At 37.4% G+C, this 21,080-nt stretch overlaps 1 protein-coding gene across 2 annotated transcripts in view; it reads right to left on the bottom strand.

Annotated features, from left to right (window-relative positions):
* LOC111514274 (lutropin-choriogonadotropic hormone receptor) overlaps positions 1 to 21,080 on the bottom strand; it is a 796,850-nt gene that overhangs the window by 441,500 nt on the left and 334,270 nt on the right. The window contains exon 1 of one of the 2 annotated variants that reach the window (XM_074176963.1): positions 18,300 to 18,454. The exons of the other annotated variant lie outside the window; for it this stretch is intronic. The gene's annotated coding sequence lies outside the window, so the exon portion shown is untranslated. Of the gene's footprint in view, positions 1 to 18,299; positions 18,455 to 21,080 lie in introns of those variants that run through there. 2 annotated transcript variants of the gene reach the window in all.

Raw genomic sequence — 21,080 nt, 5'->3', positions numbered from 1 at the left:
GTAGAGGCAAGATGCCATATTTCTCGAAAATTGGCTTGCAGTGAGCATTGAGGTCCACACCAAAGATTATACTCATTGTTTTTTTCTGTAGAATGAATATTTTCAGAGCATAGCTTGAGTTTCTCCACAGAAGAATCCCATACGTGATTTAAGAAGCAGAGAGCAGAGTGTTATTGTTAACAACAACCTAGATAATATTTCTCTTATTTGCAGAGGCTTTTGGTTAAACCATTCGACGGGTGGTTCATTCTGCTTCTCAACTTTTTTTGAGCGAAAGTGTTTGGTTACAAAGTCAGGTAGGTTTGTGTCAAAGTGTTCATTAAAACATTAGGGTTTGAGTATTCCTGGTTGTAAAAATACCCCAGTCAACTTTATCAAGAGAATTTTTGAATTTGTCCAACCTGTAATTATTCACCCGTCGTTTCCAGCTGTGGTCTATTACCATTTGTTGTTTCGTCATAATCGCTATAGACTTCGCATAGTGATCAGACAGACACGGATTAGTTGTCTTCTGGGAGAGTCGTGAGTATATTTTCAATACACGTTGAAGACGTGGGAGAGAGAGTTTTTGGTTTTCTACTACTCCAACTTGATACAAAAGAAAAAGTGGGAATTTTCCAAAGAAAGGAAGGAAGCAATCAATTTCAAAAGTAGTAACTCTATACATAGATGTGTAGACCATGCAAAGAAGTAACTTTTAGACAAACTGTTTCTTTTCCTAATTGGAGTATTCAGTTTTATTCTTGTACTTTTCATATATTGAAGGTAAATTGAACTTCGTTGAACATTTCTACACACCCAGAACTAGAAACCGAAAATCCTGACCGATATTTTAAGGAGGGCTTTCTCTTCCAATTTGGGTCTGAAAGTTACTTCTTTGATTGCTTCCTTCCTTTCTTTGGAAGATTCCCACTTTTTCTTTTGTATCAAGATGGAGTAGTAGGAAGCCAGAAAGTTCCTTTCCCAAAAATGTATCACTTCTAAAAATATAACCCTTTCAATATAAGCTGAAAAATGTTCAATGATATAAGTTTTATCAGAAATGCCTGCCTTTTCCAGGGATGAATTATTTGATTCAACATCCATTTTTCCAGCTTTCACTAAAGTTACTGAAGCATCACAGTGCTTATGATGAGAAAAAGTAACGATTATATTGCTTGATTTGCCTATAGGGAAAATTGATTGTTATTTGGAATACGATGAATACAATCGATCATATCCTATTTCATCGAAAGTTTGACGTGATCCACTATTTCGTTCAAAATTTGAACTGCCATGTATCTCAAGATTCTTGATTCGAACTGCTTGATGAAGCTCATCGAATTCAAAGATTGATAAAGTAACTTTTTTCTTCAGCTGAACGTTTTTGGCGACAACTCCATCGACAATTTTCATGTGTTCTCCCATTCTAGATATTTCAGTTTAAAATTCCGTTATATTATCGTTTCAGAAGGCAACAGACTCCTTTAGCAATCTCATTTCTCCGAAATACCAAATATTTCGTTTGAAGTAATCTAAGTGCTTCGCGGCGCACCTGTAGAGTAAAGCCACTGTCGTTGACAGGGGTTTGCAACAAAGTTCTGCGAGGCATGGCGCGGCGATTGGGATGCTCCTTCAAACTTCAACGCATCCAACTGATTCGTCGTTCGACTTAGGTAATGACTATGATAGTACCCTTCACAAAAAATTTTACATTAATGGGTCAGGTTTCCTGAAATTGACAAAATATACACTTGTTGGACATTAATATAGTTTTGCGATAAAAGAAAACAGCATAACACTGTTTATATCGCTTTTACGTCTATTGTTTATGATTGTTGATATAAATTGGTACAGAATATACTGTTTTTACTCACTTGAACGATATATGCTGAGAGAAAAGTAACGAACATCCGTAAGTTACTATATCCACACTCGATTACAATACATATAATTGTCTGGAAGCAAAGAGTGGAAGTACGTAGAGTATTCATTATACAAAAACGTATTTGAGAAACAATTTTCAGACTGAAGGGACATACTGATCAAATAAGAATTTTTAACAGTAGTATGAAGATGTCCCTACAAATTGTTGATTTAAATTTATATAAACAGAAGCTGTAGAATATGAACAGTCCCCCTTATATGCAGGTGGTGATTTTTACAATGAAAAACCAACATATCCCGAATCAATTAAAATTTCTTGAACATTCAAAAGACAATTAATGATATCTTTTGCAAAAAATGTTGTAAAAGTATAAATGAATTTTGTTTTCTGAATTAAATTATGACTTTTGATTTGTCACTATCATCTGTTATTCATGTACGCAACTATAAAGTTACATAGTTTTAATTCTTCATATTGTATTATGTTGACATGTTCTATCCAAGTTTTTGTTGGCTTATGGAATATACTTGTATTATATTCCATTCAATTGTTTCATGAGTATCTGAACATTTTATATCTAAATCAAGTCATTCTGAAAAACCCTCATACCTCATAATGTCAACCGAAATAGCTGAGTGATACCTTCCACCTGCACGGTTAAAAAGCTTTGGAATACCTGCTTACTCAAATCTGAAACAACTTTCCAATTGTACTCTGCTTCGTGTGAATATGTTATTGAATCTACACATACACATACATATACTATGTGTAGAATGTATTTTTTGAAATAATTCTTTTAATATACATGCCTGGGGTTATCTTACTGATATAAATTATGAACTTGTATCACACATAAGATATAAGCTGTTTTGGGTGGCCAAAAAGTCATGTCATACTTCAGGGTTGAACCTATTTTTAAATGGAAATTCCAGCTGAAATTGATTTTTTTTCATTTGGTGCCCCATTGTTCAACAAGGTCTTGTTTTTTCTTGCATCGATGTTTTTTGGGTTTCATCTTAGGATAAGTTTTTGTTGGACGCTGAAAAGCAGCTTACTTAGCTTTCACTTGGTTTTCATTCCTAACTTGATGAAAAATATGTTTCTCAGTTTCATTGATGCGATGAAGCGAAAATCGGGGAATCTGGATATCGTTAATAAAAGTAATCCCTGGTAGATCTGAATTATACTGTATCAAATTCGCAAAACAGTATTGTGGGTTATGATTTTTTAGTACAGACCTCTGACACAGAATCAACTTCGAACCGTGAAAAAACCAGTAGCTATTGCACTGGAAACGTTGCTGCAAGTCAAAGTAAATCTATATTTTTGATTTCGATGGGTATTTTACGAGTCATTTCACAACTGAAAATTTGGTCGTGAATCTCAGAACGTGAAATATATTTGCTGTCTGATAAGGGGTTATTTCAAAACGGTTTTATTCAGCTTGCCCTGTTTGTTTATTCATTTATTTGGGTCAAATTTGGTGATTGAAGTTTGACCCCCTTCTTGTTGACAGATTGATCTGAAATTTGGTACACTCAGTTAGTTTTGATAACAATACAATTTAACAAATTCTGTCATTGTAAATCCAAGATGGCCGCAGCTACGAAATGGCGAATTACATATTTTTTCCCAATTACCTCAACATGAGTATCAAATAACAGTGCTTAACTAGTACTATAGTACTCAGTACACTATGAAAAACTTGTAAATTCAATAAAATATATATACAAATAACTTTCTCAACTCAGAATCATACAAGCATGGATCTCCCATCCAAGTCAAGATTTCGTAGCCTGTCGAGGACTGTGTGACGTTAGGGTGGCTAAAAATTATACGTGGTTAGCGATACACCATCCACGTTAACGAAATAGGTTGAAACGTGCCGAAAACTTTGGGCATTAGGTAGATAAAAGTAAAAAAAAATATGTCAAACGGTTTTATTAAAAAATATACTAAAAACTAAAAAATGATTCAGGAGGTCCTAGGTGAAAGTCATCACAATCTATGGCACAATGAGTAGGTTTTGAACAACTATAGAAATGAGAGATCCTGCAATTGGCGTGTTGAAATAAGATAATAAATATCTGACTAAGATCGAAATGCCGCGCTGAACAAAGTGGTGATTTGGAGACACATTAAGGATGACAGATTCATCCTCTTGCGCAACTCATTAGAGTGAACCGTGGTTTTAGTTCTCGGGTAAATGTACTGTCTGGAAGTGATTTTACTTGTGTGAAGGTACCAGATCCGCGACAGTTTGCACAGGTTGTGCAACCATTCACGAGTTTAGTTTTCCTCGCAATGGACACATTGATATCATTAAAGCTACTTCGCCAAATTCACTGATGAATAATTTCCAGAAAACGTGATAATTTCCATTTTCATCACCTATTAGTTTTTTTCATACTGTTTCGCAAGCCTCATCTACTCATTGGTTCAGAATAATTGTGGAATGTCGTTAAACATCTTACAGTGAATAAAATATTTTCTGAACTGTCTACTTTTGTTGTCAAAGTTCTGACTTCAAGGACAGTCAAGGAAACAGTTTCTTTGAATTTTTTCTCCTTCCTGAGCAGCCAGTGTTCCATTTTGCATCAGTGGGGGTGATCCTTTATTACCAATCTCCATGTTTTTCAAAATAACTGACCCTTGAAGCCAAACGTCTGCAACCAGCAAAGAACGTTACAATAGAGTTAAGATAAACTCCCAGCTCTGGGAACACTATCCGTAGCGGTCTCACGAAAATCAGGCAACCAAACGCGGACTGCGACTCCAAGAATTGCATTTACCGGATACCCTGCGAGTGCGGAGAATCATACATCGGTGAAACTAATAGGCCATTGATAGTTCGTATTGCCGAGCACAAAAAACACACACAACGAGGAGAAACTAGCAAATCCGGTACAACAGAGCATGTTTGGACTCATCAACATAACATCAAGTGGGCTCAAGCTAAAATCTTCCACAAGGAGGAACACTCATTTAGAAGAAAATTCAAAGAAGTTGCATATATGTTGTCCAACAACGCATTCAGGCAAGCTAGAGATACGTAACATATGGAAACCTCCAATCAAGCGGAACACGACCATCTCACGCCAGAAGGTCAGCTCCCGCTAAAAATCAATGAAGCGAAGAGAGGGAAGAAGAGATAGGTGAAAGCAGTAGAATGACCTATAACTAGTCAGATTTCGAAAGAATAAGTCCAGTTATCACCCGAAGACGATTGTGGATCGAAACGTCGTGAAACAACTTGGTTTGGAATCTTCTAATTTTATATTTTTAATTTTCATTTCTTGTTAATAATTTTTCAGTTTTTCAACTTGTGTTAATAGTTCAATTTTTTGGTTGTTGTTTGTATGTTATTTCAGTTTTTTGCTTAATAAGATTATTTTTTCAGCTAATCTTTTCAATTTGTTCCACAAATTCTTTCAGGGATTTCAAATCAATTTATACCGTATTAGACAATGGAAGTCCGAATAGAAATGAAATCGGTTGTACTTATCTACATACAAATTTCCTAGTGTTCCCACATTTGTGACTCACGAAATCACCATCGGTCACTTCATGAATGATATAGAAAAAAAAAGCAATATGGAAATGAAAGGAGAGTTTTCTCATATGAAAATTCGACATACTGTGTATTTCGTTGGCATCAAATGAAAGATCAATGAAAAAATGATTTAGCTGAAAATAACATTGAGTTTGATCCTGACTGTTATGAAATTCAAGGTAGGGTGAGGTTTTTGAGCTGATAATTTTGTAAAATAGACAATACAATGCAATAATCTTCTCTTTGCCATATCCAGCTATTTAGGCTGATTCAGTCTGTGAGGTATACTTTGCCGCCTTCTTATCTCATATATCATTCGCAAATTCGAATTTTGCATTACTTGTGTACGATGGATATCTTCAACTTCTGAACATAAACCGAGTCAAAATAATCGAACCGAGCTAAAACCTATGAATCGCAGAAAATTGATTTCATTTTCTGATTCAGGAATTGTATATTTATATATATATATTTTCTTGATTTCTTGATTTTTTATGCATATTTTCACGTTTTCTATCATTTTCGTGGTATTTACTACCAAAAAATAATACCGTTGTTTTATCTGTCTTTATCTTCAAACAGTGATTTCTAGATCAAATAATCAGGTGGAATAAATCTTGGTTTACTTTCTCAAGTTCCTATATTTTCTGGAAAGAATGAATGGTGTAATTGGGTATCGCCATCGTTAAAGTTTATAATGCAATTGTTTGCATACATTTTCGAAATCGAAAGTATAAAGTGCGAATCGCCATGGACCCAGTATAGAAAAACGCGGTACGCGTGTAGATAACTGTAATGGGGATTATATTTCTTCTTCAATTTTTACACTCTGACTCCTACTGAATGAATAAAAATGAAATTGCTTTCATAGATAACCCTATATATTTCAGTTCCGCTAGTAGCAATTCATGATTCATAAAATTCATCAATTTCTTTCAAAATATCATTTGTGATATTCAATAAAGTGGTTTCACAGCTGAAATATTTTCTGAGCTCTCTATCGAAGGAATTAAACCAAACTGACAAACATAATTTGCCAACTGTGTGTCAATCTGTGTTTCCAATACCTTATAGAGCGTGGGTGGAACACTTACAGGTCTGATATCTCTGAATTCTTTCATATTTTGTTTCTAAAGGTACGGCTGGATGAGTGCAGGTTTCCATTTTCCCGTGAATACACTGTGACTGGGGAAAAATTCATAATATATGCAACAGTTGGAACTCCATTAATGAAAAATCAATTATTCTCATCAACATCCCCAAGGTTATCATTGAGACATGCAAGTGTGGTAAAATTTCTTATTATCTTATAGTGATCATGATGTGATGCCAATTCAGTTCTTTCTCACCTTCTGTGTTTAAGTGTGAGCTGTCCTTTAACGACATTAATAATTAAATATTATCCGTGATCTAGGAAGAGTGTTTTTTTGTGATACGAATTTTCCTTCGCGGGACATGAATATCAAATCCAAAAAGAATTTGTGTATCATATATGTCTTGAAAATCAATAGGCTCAAGATGAATTCGCCATAAATGAGTGAACGCGCCCATATGATCAACAACATCTGTATTCTTTACTATATTTTCATCAACTGAGGTAATTATCAAGTCAATGAGGGAAATAGTTGGTCCTACTATTCACGTAGATGTTTTTGTTATTTGAACCAGTCCCATACTTTTAAGAACATTTGTGAATTTTCTATAAAGTGTACTATTTTTCAACATATTGATATTGAAATCGCCCAAAATGAAAACATCATCAAAAGTAGGTGATAAGTTTGTAAGTTCATTTTCTGAATTATTTAAAAATGCATGCGTATAATGTCTGAGGTTTTAACGAAAAAATGCCATTTAGGTACATGCTATATTTCCAAAAGCAGACAAATGCAATACAATGCCATACTCATCGATCCCCCAAATTGAACTCAATTCCGAATAAGAAAGAAGTAAGAATGACATGCGTTTATGGAAGATATAAAATACCTACTACAGGATATCACAATGCGAAAAATTAAATAGTTTTGTTTTGCTATTTTTACGTTATGAACATGTCAAAAAATGTGTTTATCACATATTGAATCAACATTTAGGTATGAGAAATATATCTGCGCATTGGTTGCCGCGTTTGCTCACGTTGGACCAAAAACATGTCCCAATGAACATTTCCAACGCTTTGTTGTCAGTTTAGGTGCAATGCATCTGGGTTTTGGCGCCGATCAATTACTGTAGATGAAACTTGGCTACACCATTATACGCTGAAAATAAAAATACAGTCCTAACAGTGGACTGCAAAGAGGAAACCGGCTCCAAAAAAAGCAAAATGGTTTTTTCGGCTGGAAAAGTGATGGCGACTGTTTCTGGGATAGTCGAAGAGTTATTCTAATCGATTATCTTCGAAAATAAAAAACAATTCAGAAGCATATTGCGCATCATTACTTGACTTGGGGAGAAATGGTCATATTAGTAGAAAAATGAATTTTGTTATCAAGACAGCGCACCGTCTCTCACCTCAGGGTTGCCATGTCGAAAATTCACGAGTTACGGTTTGAACTGCTTGACCATCCGCCTTACTCACAAGATCTAGCTTGAAGCGACTTCTATTTGTTCCCTCATCTGAAAATTGTACTCGGAGGACCGACTTTTTATCGGATGAAGATGCAATAATCTTCGCGAACAACTATTTTGCAGAGAAAAACGCCGAGTACGATTTGGACAGGTTAGAGAGAATCGCTGGAAAAAGTGTGTATAGTTGAAAGAAAACTATAGACTATAAAAAAATCTAAAAAATGTCTTGAATCTTCGTTAGGTCGAAAACTTTTCAGACCACCCTCGTGGTCGTTACTAATTTTCAGCAGTTCTTCTCACTGACGATTGGATCCTTTGCTTTCTCTAAAAATTCCAATGTTTTTGGATCAGCAGCTTATCTCTTCTTTGAATCGATTTCTTTTTTTCCCTTTTTATGAGAAGCTTCGCTGGTTGCTTCCCGATGTTTGAGGTCTTCGTGACTGAATTGATTTCCATTCACAAGTGATATTTCCCTGTGATTTTGGGTTGAAGACCGTTAGTTTTTGTTTCTCACAGTTGCGAAACCAAAAAAGTATTCCTTTGATAATTTCCGGTAATTTTGAAAACTTCTGTTTCTATTTTACTAATGAGATATTTTACAGCGACAGTATAATCACTTCGGATCTGCCCATTCTATATACATCTTGATACCAAATTCTTGGATATCTATCTTGAGTTTTTTTCCAAATATTGACAGTAGTGCTGAGTTAATATCAGTTTTTTTCAACCCGTATAATATTATATTGTACTTTTTCAATTTTTTTTCACTTGTTTGTATCATAACTTGTAACAAAGAATTTTGTTCGGTCTCAAAATCCTGCTATCGAAATTATTATGTTTTTCAAGTGAATTGTGAATCTTGAATTTTTTCAGTATTTAGCCTATAGTTGCCAGCTCTAAAATGTGTACGGCAAAACATATTGTTTTATGGCATTATTTTCATTTTGGGAATTGTTAACTCATCTTGTTTAAGTTATTTAATTTTTTCATTATTTCCAAGGGTTTCCGAATCGGGGTTTTTCAGTTGGTCTTCTTATGTACGGGTATTTTCTAATCCACTTATCCTCATGAAATTCAATATGCTCGAATATCTTTTCTCAAGCAACCCGTATATTCAAGTCTATTTCACGTACATATTTTAAGCTACAAATAACTAGATTTTCAATTCATCACTTGTTCCTTGTATCTCTTATCTTGGGAATTACCCATTATTATTACCTTTCCTACCCTTCTCTAACTGCCGATATGGAACATTGCATTTTTGTAAAATTCATCATTAGGTTTCAAACCTTGTGAGAGTACTGTAAGCATTGAATCTTTTCCTGTCTACAGTACATCTGGCCAGTAATTTTCCTCATCCTATCTTTTCACAAGAATTAATGTAATTATTGTGTGCATTTAATATTCATACTTACAATAAAATAATCGTGGGTCAAAACACTGGTCCTTCGAGAGGATATTTTTGAAATTAATTAAAAATATTCATAATAATTTTCAAGTTTTCACTTTCAGAACCTCGTTTTATTTCTTGGGATTTATTATTTCTCCAGTTACCTCCGTATTGGAATCCTCGAACTCTTTTGTTAAAGTATTCCTCTGACCCACTAAGACTACATTTTGACTTTCAATGTCGGTAATATCGTTTTGTGATTTTGTCTGTTAATTCAACACTTCATCCATTTTTGCACCCAGTAGGCCTTTTTATATTGAATTTAATCCAAATTATTTCAATGATTCATCAGAAATGAGTCGTGTATCAAAAATTTCAATGAGGCATTGATCTCATCTTTTCATTGAATACGCCAATATGAAATTCACTTAAACTATTACTGATGAAACCGGGGTTTCAATTACTATATTAAAGAGCGCTTTATGTGAGTAGGTACCATACCATACTGAAGCTACCATTTTTTCTTTTAGCACTGAAAAAGGTATATATTGGGATACAAATTACCTATAGGTACATTCAAGTGTTTTCGAACTGCACGACTACAGTTGTTCAATTTTAAATTTGTGAACAAAATTGTAGGAAATATGGCATCGAGGAATCCAAGCCAGAAAAATCCTTGATCACCCACAAATATTTTTCTACAGGATCTTGAAATTGTTAATAATGTGAATCAATTGAGTGGTTTTTCAACGAGAACGTTCAACTCGACAATGAACTCCATCCAATCAGTTAATTGTTGCATATGGACCACTTTTTTTTTATTAAATTGGTTAAGGCTTTCGCGGCCGAGATTTTCATTGTAACAATCTTCATTCGGGTTCGAAGGCCGTCGTGGTTTGGAATTGTATCCTAACTCGCCAGCACGAGTAGCTGGCTTCTTCAGAGGTTTATTCATCTAGTGATTTCTAGTTCGTAAGTTGTATTTATGTTCACTCAGGTAGCCCGCCTTTCTTGTTGATGCGTTGCTATTGGCCGGAGTGTTATTACCTGTTGATGACGTTACATTGCATTGCACTGTAGCCCCCTTAGCATCTTTTAGTATGGGATTCCAAATCCAGTTAAGCGTTATCGCCTCCTTTTTTCTGTTGTAATTTTCCGTATGTTTGTGGATTTTTATGGCTTCCCGTACAAGCTGATTGTGGTATTCATGATCGGGTGCAAGTAGTTTTACAGTATCGTATGATCCCCTTCACTAAACACGTGTTCTGCTACTGTCAATTTTTCTATTTGACCTAATCTACAGTTTCTCCGATGTTCATTCAACCTTGTACCCATGGATCTTTTGGTGGTACCGAAGTAAACTTTTCCACAGGTGCATGGTATATGATATATTCTCGCCGCTGATAGTGGATCCCATTTGTCTTTTGCAGATCTCAGGCTTTGTTGTATTTTCCTGGTGGGCTTGAACACTGTTTTTATGGTAAGCTTCCTTAAGATTTTTTCGATTCTGTCTGTAACCCTAGGGATGTAAGATAGAAACCGTTTCAGTTTCCATCCTATTTTGACTTGTAGAAGTCTTCATTGGAAGTAACTTCCCGTGAGACAGGCCTTGAAGAGTCCGACAAAATCACTAGGAAACAGGTTGGCTATCTCTCTCAAATAATCTTCCAGCGGGACATTGGTGAACAAGGACACAACGTCGAAACTGACCAGAATATCACTTGGATCCAAGGTTATATTCTTGTTTCTTCCACAAAATCTGTTGAATCCTTGACTTACGAGGTTGTTTTTCCAACATGAGGCTGGAGGAGTTATGCAGGCAGGGACCTCATGAAGAAATTATAGCTAATACGGAAGCTGCCATCAGAGCTCTACCGGATGATGAAGCGAAGGAAATTCGGATTGAGACAGCGAATATTCTACGCAAGGCCCGAACACCAAAATTCAATATACCAAAAAGAGAAATTGTGGCCTTCAAAAACCTGAACTCAGATGAAGAGATCATCATTCTACCTGCTGACAAGGGACATGCCACGGTGCTTTCGAAAATAGAAGAACTCATCGAAAAAATTGAAGAACTTCTTGACCCGTCCAGCTACCGTAAGCTAAAAAGAGACCCAACACAATCAAGGTTGTGGAATACAAACCAGCTCATGAAATCGTCATCATTGTCGGAAGAATAGAGAAGAAAGAAGTTCCGTTGAGACCCATACTGAGTAAACTAGCCTCATATTAGAAAAACAACCTCGTACGTCAAGAATTCAACAGACTCTGTGGAAATAATCAAACATATAACCTTGAAGCCAAGTGATATTCTGATCAGTTTCGACGTTGTGTCCTTATTCGCCAATGTCCCGCTGGAAGATTTTTTGAGAGAGATAGCCAACCTGTTTCCTAGTGATATTGTCGGACTCGTCAAGGCCTGCCTCACGGGAAGTTACTTCCTATGAAGAGGAGATTTCTATGAGCGTAGCGTAGTGGCGTAGCGATGGGAAGTCCACTCAGCTCAGGCATAGCCAACTTCTTCATGGAGAAATTTGAGAAGAAGGCAACCGACGCTTTCGAGTTCAAACCAGTCATTTGGCTACGATACGTGGATGACACCTTCGTTATCTGGAGACATAGAAAGGACAGACTAAACCTATTTCTAGATCACATAAATGCTCAATACCTTAGCATCAAGTTCTCCAAGGAGACTGAACAGGAACAACGAATAGCTTTTCTAGATGTACTCGTCGAAAGGCGTGGCTCAAGACTGGCACATAAAGTGTACCGAATACCGATACATACAGATATCTGCATGCATTTTCAAACCACCATTCAATTCAAAAGTGGGAAATTATCAACACACTGACAGAACGTGCCCATAGAATATGTGAACCGGAACACCTACAAAAAGAATTGGAGCATCTTCAGATGGCTTTAAGATCGAATGGATACAGTGTAACCGAGATCAACAAGGCCATGAAACTGAAGACTTCTACAAGTCGAAATACACTTGAACAGTGTTCAAGCCCAAGAGGAAAATACAACGAAGCCTGAGATCTGCAAAAGACAAAAGAGATCCACTATCAGTGGATATCGTATACCATGCACCTGCGAAAAAGTTCATATCGGTACCACTAAAAGATCCATGGGTACAAGGCTGAATGAACATCGAAGAAACTGTAGATTAGGTCAAATTGAAAAATCGGCAGTAGCAGAACACGTGTTTAGTGAAGGGGATCATACGATATTGTTTGAAGATGTGAAACTACTTGCACCCGATCATGGATACCACAATCGGGTTGTTCGGGAATACATAGAAATCCACAAACATACGGAAAACTACAACAGAAAAGAGGAGACGATAACGCTTATTCGGATTTGGAATGCCATACTGAAAGATGCTGAAGTGGCAACAGTACAATGCAATGTAAAGTCATCAATAAGTGATAACACTGCGGCCAAGAGCAACGCATCAACAAGAAAGGCGGGCTACCTGTGTGAACATAAATATAACGTACGAACTAGAAATCACTAGTCATCGGTGAACCATCAAGATGAATGAACCTCTGAAGAAGCCAGCCACTCGTGCTGGCGAAACGTTAAAATACAGTTCCAAACCACGTCGGCCTTCAAACCCGAATGATTATGAGATTAGAAGATTATAACAATTCTTTTTATTGTTCACTTCAGATTTATTATCTTTCTAGTTCCCCTAGTGGAGATATTTTATCATCAAAATGAATGAAAAATAATATTATACAAAAAGTGAGAATTCATAAAAAATATGACTTTTCTTTGAAAAAATCATTCATTACCAGAATCCATGAAGTGAAAGTGGTATATTTTTAGGGAAGAATATTTTTGGGAGAAGTATCTCATTTCGAAACATCGACATCTGCCATTGACGATGACAGTATACCATGTGCGTACAATTTTACATCTTTCATTTACTAAGTATTATGTAGCAATCCTGTGAATGATATCTGAATAAACTTCTTAACGAATGTTTGCAGTACAAACAGAAAAACGTGTTTTTGTTTAATTCAATGTTCATATAAACGTAGTTGTTTCGAAACTATTCTGTCTCTCATGTTATCCAATTTTTATATAAAAGTAGTTGTTTCGAGATGACTTTCTGTGTCTGGAAGTTACTTTTTCGCATGTTCACATATCCTAATCCAGACTCATTTTAGATATCTGTTTTTGGCGCTATTCAGATTCATCTCAGAGCAATAATATATGATATGTGACATAACATGAAAATGCACATTGAAATCCATCAAACAATATTCAATGAACTGTAAGATTTGCAAGGTAATTGGTATACACTACGAGTATCATCTCCCCATAATAACTTTTATAGAAATACTTAGTAAAAAAATCACAAATCCATCTCCTCTCTATATACATAGTTTTCCACTGATTTAATCTCCAGATATCTCCTTCAGAGTCTAATTGTCCTCAATAACTTTCTGGTTATCACAAAACTAATCAAGAAATGAGCTTTCTCTATATTTCCATTTCCGCCATTTCGTCGTAATAGAATTGCCCTTTCCATATGTGCTTTCAGTCGCAATCCTACTGCTTGTAACTGAATGTGCAAGTATCCATTTATATCTATTACAGAAGTATATAATTTATCTCTGTGGCACTTTTATATCTGAATTTCAGAAAGTACATCTAGGAATATGAACGAAAGTAATGTAATGAGACTTCGTCAGGTTTATACCATAACTCATGGTTATTACGCCCTGAAACTTTTACATCTATACTAAAGTTGATAGCATGAAGTTAGTTTTACAGGCGGAAAAAGTGAGTGAAATGTCCTATTCAGTAAAAAACTGCATTTGTGCATTTCATTGAACTCTAATTTGCAGCTTAAGAAGTTACATTCACCTCTAGAAAGTCAGTAATAGAATCGTATGAACGTTTTTTAAATGTTTTGTAATGTTCTTAGGTATCTGTGTGTTTAAAAAAATCAGTAAAAAAAATGATTCGCAATATTCTTTCGGAAAATTCATATTTTTTTGTTGAGTTCTCATTGAATGAAACTGAAATCATATGTCCAGAAAATTATAATAAATCAGAAAGCTTCTCTCGTTGAATCTGTTCCAAGTTTCAGATCGAATAAACTAAAATGCTTTTCGGAAAGAATATGGGCATGAATATAACAAGCTTATACATATAACAAGCAAATACTGTCTGAATATTTGATGTAGTGAGTTTTCTCAATTGTAATTCAAGAGAAATTTTTGGGAAAAAATCAGTAAAAAATAGATGTGGCGTATTGAAACGCCAAACATACGGGCAGGTGAAAAATCCAAGAAAAGTACTGTGAGAAATTAGCAGTGGGTGAAACAGATATTTCTGGGTTAGGGAAATATTTACCAATAGTTTCTAGGAAAACAGTACCTGTTTCTGTTCAACCCATCAGAATATTGAATGGATGAGATGACTATGTAACGGTTTAAATTTCTGAATTCAGAAGAATCAGTCGAGCCGTCCTGTAGGTTCGTTATTTTATCAGAATATTGCTGGGATGGTGGGTTGTCTATTGAGCAGGAGTATATGAAACCGAGGAGATTTTCATGTTCAGTATTTGGAAACAATTCAGATTCGTTTCTATCGTGAAGCTGACACGAAAGCAATGCTCTAGCTAGGGACTGTCCGAAACCTAAGAAATATAAGGTCAGTCAGATTAATCAATCAAAATTTCAAAGCGTGGGAAAGAGCAAGGCCCCCTGTGGCACTCCAGCAAGGATTTCTCTGTTATCAGACAGAGAGCCCTCTACTCTAAACTGAAATGTTCTGTCTTTCAGGAAAGACCCAATCCACCGGATCAGGCCCCGAAGCAGGTCGAACGCAATTAGTTTACGCAGAAGGTCTTCGTGCCAAACACGGTCGAAGGCCTTCGAAATGTCTAATAAGACTATGTGAACTTTTTTATTTCGGTTTAGCTCCGCGATGGTATTTTCGACCAGTCTCAGAGCCTGCAACACAGTGGAATGCTCTCTCCTGAAGCCGAATTGTTCGTCAGGCAGAACATTTCGATCCTCAACTTCTTCGTTGAGCCTTTGAAGTACGACTCTTTCAGCTAGCTTAGCCGCCGACGAGAGCAGACTAATCGTGCGATAGTTCTGCGGGAAAAGCCGGTTCTGCCCTTGTTTTGGGAGCATGACGACGATCGCATGCTTCCACTTTCTGGGGAAGTATCTTAGAGCCAGCGAGCTGTTTATGATAGACAGGAGGCTCTCTACGCAGTTTTCTGGGAGCTTCCTCAATAACTTGTTTATTATTGAGTCAACCCCCGGAGCTTTTTTGGCCTTTGCAGCCCTGATATAGCCCTTCAATTCTTCAACAGAAGCCGGACGGATGACATCATCATCATCCTCTCTGAGGATGCGGTAAACCCGATCTTCCAGCAGAACATCGCGGTCGATGTCGTCGTTGTCGTCAGCGTTAAGCTGAAACTGACGTTCCATCGTGTCAACAAAAGCCAGAGCTTTGTCGGCGGGGGAGTAGCACACTCCGCGCTCTCTGTGAATGGGTGGAGGAGCAGTCTTTTTCCCCTTGAGCCTACGAATGATTCGCCACAGCTCGTCACTCCCAGGCTCAATGGTTTCCAACAGCTCCTCCCACTTTTCATTTCGGTGATCAATGATGGCCTGTTTCACTTGATTGGCCATCCTATTTGCCGCTGTTTCGTCTCCTGGGAAGAGGGAGTTCGCTGATAGAGCCTTCTCAGGCGATTTCTCTCTCGTATCAAGGCTTTGATACGAGAGGGAAACTCATTATAGCTCTTCAGCGGACACTGCTCACTGGAGGTGGCCGTCCGAAAAGCATCATTCACAGAAGACTCGAAGCGGTGAACTACCGCGTCGAGTTCGTCGGGAGAGCGATGAGCCTCAGGAGGGGCGCGCATCTCTCCGAGCTGAGCTGTGAAGATATCCCAATCCGTCTTATATCTCATGCGATAATCAGGGGAAGGAAGATCATCACCCAATACCAGGAGAACTGGATTATGATCGGAATCCAGTTCCGACTGAACGTAAATTTCACTAGTCAGAGAGACGTTTCTCAGAAGCGCGATGTCCAGTACGTCAGGCCTATACTGCCCGCGATAGAACGTAGGTTCATCCGGTCCCAACACAAGATATTCATGTCTGTCAGCATGCGCATGGAGCACTTGGCCGTTTCGATTGGTGGCTCTGCTCCAATAGTCCGTACTTGGCGTTGAAGTCGCCAGCAGCAATTGTCGGAATATCACTACCCATCAGCAGTTCATCCAGTGATTCTGGGAGTAAAAGATTTCTCGGAGGGTTCTAGACAGAGATTAATCTGTGACAACCCCGACTCAGTTGAATTTCGACCCCTACGGCCTCAGTTCCGTGTAACCAAGCACTGTCAATGCCGTATTGGACACACTGGAAGGATCGTTTGACAAATATGCCGACTCCCCCACCAGCACGTGCAACACATTCTCTACGGTAGAATCTGTAATTTGGAATGACAATGGATTCGTTCTTCAGATGTGTCTTTTGGATCAGAGCCACATCGATGTTATGCTCAACGAGAAAATTCTCAAAATCTAGTTTCTTAAGAAGAAAGCCATTGGCATTCCGAAAGACTATCTTCAGAGATCAAGGCAGTTCCAGTCAACACGTTAGTATTCACCGTGAACATTTTTTCGAGCACGGGTAATTTGATGAATAATTGCTCCATCTGCTCTAAAGCGGCGCAGATGTCTGAAGCCCCCTGAGACTGAGGTGAGTGCTCAGGTCGAGAAGAAGCGGGCCTTGCAGAGCTGCTGGCACCCTTTGATGCAGCTCTGGCAAAGTTGACCTCTTCCTGGACACGTCCAGACCCCGCAGGTCTTCCTGAAGGGATTGTCTTTTTGACGGGTTTTCCTTTAGATTTAGATTTTTGTGACTTTGGAAACTCAGGACAGCCTCTGTAATTGGCGGTGTGGCCCCCTTTGCAATTGTTGCACTTCGGAGGATCAGACCTGGGCTTCTTGCAGGCGCTGGTAAGATGCCTGCCTGCACATTCTACGCAAATTGAAACTGCCATGCAGTTCTTTTGGCAGTGACCGAAGCGCTGGCAGCGGTGGCACTGACCCACCGAAGTTTTGAGGTGCTGGGAGGTGCTGAGGTTTTGAGGTGCTGAAGAGATCGGTTACCTCTAAGATGTTTTTCTGGTCTCTGCTGACCAGAGCGAGGACAATCGGCATGGGCTTGTTGTTCGTTGTTGCCTAGTGGGGGCGGGAGGGGGGCAGGCTCCGGGTCCTGGATGATCTTAACAGTGTGATTAGAACCCTCAAAGGAACTGTCAACCTGTACATTTGAACTAGTGTCCATTTCATTATTTTCAATATTTTCACGAGGTGTGGCCACCTCGCGTGCCCGACTTCTTGTCACTGGACGTGACGAAGCTTCAGACTCGGAATAATAATTCCGAGCTTCATTTTTGACACTATCGATGACAGCCTTTTTGAGATTTTTTTGACTTCTTTAGGTTTTTCATTCCTAATCCAGTCATTCACCTTACGACTGGACACGTCTGGACACGTCTGGAGGAAAGTCATCGGAGCCTTCTTTCCTTCGAAGTAGAGGAGTAGGAAAGAATGCTTTCGTTGTCTGATTCTTTTGGAGGATTGTCACTGTCGGTAGGAGCATTAGCCACTCCCTGATTTTCATCCGTCAGATTTTGACAGCTGGCCCCAGGGACTGGCAATGCGCCGCCATGCAAATCTGACTGACTCAGGCCGAAGCACGAGATTAGTTGGCACACTATGCTAACAATCTCGGCTTTTTCCTGCCAGCCAGACTGCGAAGCCGTTCCTCCATACTGCTGTAAGACTTTTTAACGCAAATTGACACTTATCAGGCGTGAGCACAATGAACAAAACGTAAATGATAATATTCAAACGTACTCACCAGAAGTATTTTTGTCCTGCACAAAAGAACACAACGCATCACTATCACAAGCCAGAAACACCACAATACGGCTGATCATCAACCAGAAAACTGACGAAGAAGCACCCGATCGCTCAGACACGTCAGCACTGTTCCGCTGTCAAAACGGAACTGGCACGACTCTTTTTTTTACGGGTGTAGTTGATAGTTTCTTGTTTCGTCAATTCGTGTTTCGTCACCTAGGGAAATTTTACCCATTTTATTCTTGTTTCGTCAACTGCAAAATATACCTGTTTAAGGTGTTCTTGTTTCGTCACCTCATCTTCGCACCTGCGCTAGTGATTAAGAGGCTTCTATTATGAGGCTTCTTTATTTTTATTTTAAAAATAATTGAATACGGTTTAAACAATTTGATTCCAAATAAAGTCTAGAAATTGGGAAAGTTTGCCTTCTTCAAACAAAAAATCAAATCTTTCCTCTTTATAATATTAGTGTAGATTATTGATTAATATAATATTATTGTAAATAAGCATCAAAAAGAATTTAGGTTTACGGACTTTTATGGCCCTAGTAGTCCCAGTTGACGAATGCGGAATAAATCATTATTACCCGCGAACAGGTCAAAAAAGTACAGGTGACGAAACAAGAAATTTTGAGGCAGGTGACGAATTACGAATTGACGAAACAGGAACAAATCGTGTAGTTGATACAAGTTGCTCTCCAAGTCATAAAAAGTGAATGTTCATGAGAAACCTGTGAGAAAAATATCTAAATAATTTTTATTCCAATTTTTTTGTACCACTTTCAAATAGTGATGATGTTCGTTAATGTGCATTTTGTTCCAAGTATCAATATTGAAACACTGGCTGATGCATTGTTGGACAAATATCAGGAACATTCTTCTGGTGAGAAAAGTTTGGATAACTTCAAGTGAGTGAAATTCTTTAAAGAACTCATCATACCACTCATTTAAAAAACTTCATTTGTAGGTTTAGTTTTTGAAGCGAGGAACCTATATTTCGCTCATTTCTTGATGTAATACATCTTTTCTTTTTCGATGAAATGATATATTTATTATTTTTTAATTAGTGCTGATGAATTCGCACAGTTGTTCTTTTAGTAGATTTTTCAATATACATGTATTTGTATATATATACAGGGTCCTGCAACAGTGGCGCGGTGTTCCATATCTCTATATAGGAAGCAGATAGGAATCTAATTTTCTATAATATTACCTTATTGCTCGAGCTCGACAAAATAAAAATATTGGCGGTCACACAGGGTGTTCGATTTTTTCTGGGCGGATCCCAACTGTGTCTTTTTAAATGGCAACCTATATTTTTTATCGCTTTTTCGGTTTCTTCATAGAAAATAAAATAAACTTTATGTATATCTGCACTTCGAAAATATTGACGGTTTTCGAGATATCTAGCATGACAGGTTTTTTTTTCCAATATTCGTCACTCAGAATATTTGAAATTATAAAGTGGTGCCAAGTCCAGTTGAAATTTTTTTTGGTCGAATATTCTACATTGGTAACTCTCTCAAACGATATATCTGAAATCGACCTGTGATATACAGGGTATGAACAACCGCTTGCCAAATATTGTAAATGAAAATTTGCAAAATCTTCCTTAGATTAAATGGAACACCCTGTATATTATTGATCCATAAGAAGCGCCAACGAAACCTCTACGAATTTCATTAGGTATTCCCTATGGCTAAGTTCAATAGTTTTTCTTAAATGAGCATTTCTTTCGAAAAATGGTCATTTTTTCAAAGCGAAATCCATTTGACGACTGATAAAAATATACGAAAGATATCTTGTTTCAATTTTGTACATTAGAAGGTGTCCAAACAAATATTTTTTAACGAAATAAATGTATGTACCTATCACTTTTTGCTAAATGGAAAATTATTTTTTCATTGGATGCAGAATTTCACTCATAAATCGTGCAATATCAAACCAAACAAGTTAAAAGAAAGAAACATTATAAATAACTATTTTTTTCATGTTATTATATCCATTCAGAGCTTGAGTTCTAGATATTCAAATTTGTCAACTGGCAAATTACAAAACTACAAAAGGGAGAGTTTAATTAAGGTTGATAATGAAACTTTTATAAAATATGTTCAACATGTCTTCCATTTTCTTGAATGCAGAGCTGAAGTCTATGTTTGAAAGACTGTTCTACCCTGCGCAAGACAGCTGGTGTAATGCTGCGAAAAGCATTCGTTATTCGAAGTCGCATATTTTCGGGAGAAGTTGGTGGCTCAACGTTAACCATATTTTTTATGTATCCCCATAAGAAAAAATCTAGTTTCGTCAAATCTGGTGATCTAGCGGGCCACCGTACAGGCCCATTCCGTCCTATCCATTTATTGGGAAATACTTCATTTAGATGATCTCTCACTTCTGCCGAATAGTGCACCATCATGTTGTAACCACATTCTATTGCGGAGGTCAAGAGGAATATCATCTAACAAACCTGGTAAATCATTTCGTAAGAAATTGAGATACATTGCACCATTCATATGTCCCTCAAAAAAGTATGGACCAATTACATATTCTCCAATGATGCCTCCCCAGACATTTATCGACCACCTATGTTGATAATCCACCTGTCTCAATAAGTGAGGATTTTCTGTCGCATAATAATGGTAATTATGTCGATTTACAAATCCATTTTTATGGAATGTCGATTCATCCGACCATAAAATATTATTGAAAAAATATTCGTTTCGACGAATTTTGTTCATGGCCCAATTGCAAAATCTCACTCTTTTCTCGAAATCAGCATA

The sequence above is a fragment of the Leptinotarsa decemlineata genome, unplaced genomic scaffold, assembly GCF_025532065.1.
Source record: "Leptinotarsa decemlineata unplaced genomic scaffold, Ldec_3_MD MMD2_P_RNA_scaffold_14, whole genome shotgun sequence".
Lineage (NCBI taxonomy): Eukaryota > Metazoa > Arthropoda > Insecta > Coleoptera > Chrysomelidae > Leptinotarsa > Leptinotarsa decemlineata.
This window is presented reverse-complemented; position numbering and strand designations above follow the sequence as displayed.